This window comes from Lactuca virosa, chromosome 1, assembly GCF_052849685.1.
Source record: "Lactuca virosa cultivar CGN04683 chromosome 1, Lactuca_virosa_CGN04683_v6, whole genome shotgun sequence".
NCBI lineage: Eukaryota > Viridiplantae > Streptophyta > Magnoliopsida > Asterales > Asteraceae > Lactuca > Lactuca virosa.
In genome coordinates, this window is record NC_136426.1 from 78116070 (window position 1) to 78119708 (window position 3639).

A 3639-nucleotide genomic window follows, 5' to 3' on the forward strand; every position below is an offset into this window, starting at 1 on the left:
GTTTGCGGATGATAGGCAGTGCTGAACAGTAACTTTGTGCCTAATAACTTCCATAATGATTTCCAAAGATAACTCAAGAACTTAACATCTTTGTCAGAAACTGTGGTTTTGGGGACTCCATGAAGACGCACAATTTCTTTGAGAAATATATCAGCAACATGAATGGCATCATCATTTTTGTGACACGGGACAAAGTGTGCCATTTTAGAGAAACAATCTACCATAACCATTATAGCATCTTTCCCGCGTTGCGTACGAGGCAAAGCCACAATGAAATCCATAGAAATATCTTCCTATGGTTGAGAAGGAACATGTAATGGCGTATACAAGCCTTTATGGAACTTGCTTTTAGCTTGATGACAGGTTGTGTCACACCCCCAAACCAAGGATGGCGGAAACGTCCGGGGGTGGAGGACTTCATGTATAGTATCATAACAACAATTGTAATAGTAATTCAAGCAAACACAACCAACATATATATAATTGAAAAATTTACATCATTGTATGAATTACATGTTTTACGAATCAATTACAATATGTTGACAAAATATGAAATAGTAGACGCCTTAGCGTCCCATCCTCAAAAGCACTTGGTTACCTGTTTAATGATTTCCTGATAACACAAGTTATTTGAAAAAGTGTCAACACAAAGGTTGGTGAGTTCATAAGCTTTTGTTTAGTATTATTAAAAGCCTTTCGTTTGTAAAAGTAGTATTTGTTTTAGAAAATCCAATATTTTCCTTAAAATGTATATGTAGTCTTAAATTCAAAGACCGAAATGTATAAGTAACTTTTCTTACTTATAATAAATAATGTAAGTTTAAATCGACATAAACTCGTTTAATTTTAATGAAGTTCCCGTAAATTCCAATATTTATTAATACTTTATGTGAGTTTATTATAACCATGCTTGACCAAGGTTGCCTAAAACGACGTTCTTCGGGCGTCGGAAATGTTATGACATTTGTCACCCCAGACCTATCGGTCTAACTGTTGCATGCAGTTTAGGTGTGGGTTTGTCAAACCCAATATAGATCTATACACAACTATCACGCTCTCCCTCAAGGAGACTTTGGTTACAATACAGGACTTAATGGTAATTTGAAGTAAATGTCTCACAAAGTCATTAACGGAATTACGTGTTATGAAAACTTGGTACCGTATGGCCGTACCTTGCTTAATGAAAATCTTCTTTGTATAAATGTACCCTTTTTAAATGTATGTGTTATGTAATGTATCATAAACTATACCTATTATAGTTTATCAACCAAGGGTAGTACGTAGTAATGTATGCAAACTATATTCAAAATAGTTTATTAAATGTTTGAATGTATCGGTTGTACTTTGATTATAATCACTTGTTATTCTTTATATTCAATATGTCCAAATCCATTTGTAAACTGATGTGTGTCTATATATTAAGACAAAATGACATATATTGCAATAACATATAATCACATAAAGATATACACCTTGCTCAACATGTTACAAGGTGAAATGAAATTGACAGCAACTTTTTATTGAATACAGATTCTGTTACTGTTCTTATAAAATTTATAGAAAAATCATCAAAGCTCCAAATCCAAATCCACAAATTCTGAGAGTTTGAAATATGAGTCTAGTTTGTTCGTAAAGTTTATCATGATTTTTAGTGATCTCAAACAGAGGTGAAAATGTCCATAATCACAGACTGGTCCGGATTTGCCTCTGAAATGATAGGCAGTTTTGTAAAAATCACCATAAATTGTAGAAACATCATATGGAGATGTGCAAGTAGCCATTTTAAAGCTAAGAGTTTGAACTACTTGCACCTGGAACAGTTTTGAAAACTAAAATATTTAAGTTGACCAAAACAGTCCGTGATTAAAGTCCATCTTTTCTGATGTAATCTGTTAGAAAAAGTTTAATTGTGTTCTTGATGATTTTACTTGTATTCCCCCCTGAAAACTTAAGAAAACATGTACATGTAGGGGTATGAACTCACCTTATGTGGTTTCAGTAGATGAAAGTGAGAGAGAGGAAGTGTTCAACCCAAGAACACTAAGAAGATGTCTTGATGATTCGAGAATCTAACACCGAATAAGATGGAATTTGTGTAAGATATCAATGATTTGAGTAGAATGGAGTGTAATAATTATATGAATGATGAAGATACTTACTAATTGAAGAAAGAAATCCCTGGAGAAAGCCTTGAAGTTCTTGAAGTTGAGAGAAAAGATGAGAGAATTTTGGAGAGTGTTCTTTGGTTGCTAGGTGTAGAATGAAAAAACTTAAATGAGAATGAGGAGAGAGGACCAATTCTCCAGCTCTTAGAACGTGGGAAGAGCTGGAGATTGGGTGTAAAGGTCCCCCAATGTGACAAAGGATAACTGGAAAGAGTGGCTAATCATAGAGTGAGGTGGTGGTGGCTTGCTTTTGTCATAAAATAAGGAAAAGCAAATATTCCCTCAATAATTAGTTCAACCACCAATTCTTTTAATATATTTTTATAAAAACCCTGGAGATTTATATATTTTGGGGCCTTAGTTTATAAAATAAAGTTTTGGGTGAAAATCCCACGTTAAAATAATGAAAAACGGAGTTAAAACGAAGTCGTAGTCGAAAAACCGGGAAGAAAGGGCTGCCTGCGAGACCTCTCGCATGGAGGCTCCCTGCGAGGCTTCGGTCCTCTGGGTGCCATCTGAGAGGCTGCGGTCTCGTGCACCCTGCGAGGCTACGGTCTCGGTCCTCAGTAGAGTTTGGTTCGCAAGGCTTCGCTTCTAATAGGAGGGTTTGGGTTCCTTAAGGCTATTTCACCCGTTTTTACCCCGTTTCAAGCGGTTTTTGACCCGGTTAAGGGTCGAGATGACCCGAATGATTACAAAAAGTTAAAGTAACTTTTGAGAGAGATTTGGGAGATATTTCAAATAGAAAGAGATAGAGTGAAAACGGTTTAGAGAGGTTTCGTTTGTGATTAATTTGAGTGTCCGGCTTCACAACGCAAGGTTCGTAAACCCCGTTAAACCGTGTTTTAGTGTCGTACACACTCCCGATGAGTGTGCAATAATGTTTTATCGTTTCGGTTCAATGTTTACTGCATTTGAGACTTAGGAAATTCAACACACGAACTTTCCACATGATGTTTCTCTCATTAAAATATTGTATTGTACAGTAATTACATAGTGTAAACCCTAACATACAAGGGTTAGTTGAGTCGATTAGTTTTGACTTGTTGACTTTGTTTGACTTTGACTTGACTCAATTTTGACGGTTGTCACAGGTTGCACATCTAGCAATGAGAGTGGTAACATCGCTTTCCATGTGTGGCCAATTAAAATGTTCCTGCAACACAATTTTGATGATTCCAAAATGACCAGCCAAACCTCCTCCATGCACTTCTCTGATTAGTAGCTCCCTTATGGTTCCTTTAGGAATGCAAAGTTTGTTGTTCTTGAAAAGAAACTCGTCTTGGATGAAAAAAGAACCACAAGCTTGACCTTTGCATTCTTGAATAACTTTAGAAAAATTTGGATCATTCAGGTACAATTATTTAATGAAAGAAAAACCTAGCACTCTTGCCCCAAGGACAGTAAGCATGGCATATCTTCTTGAGAGGGCATCTGCAACAATGTTAGAACTTCCTGTTTTATACTTTGAAAC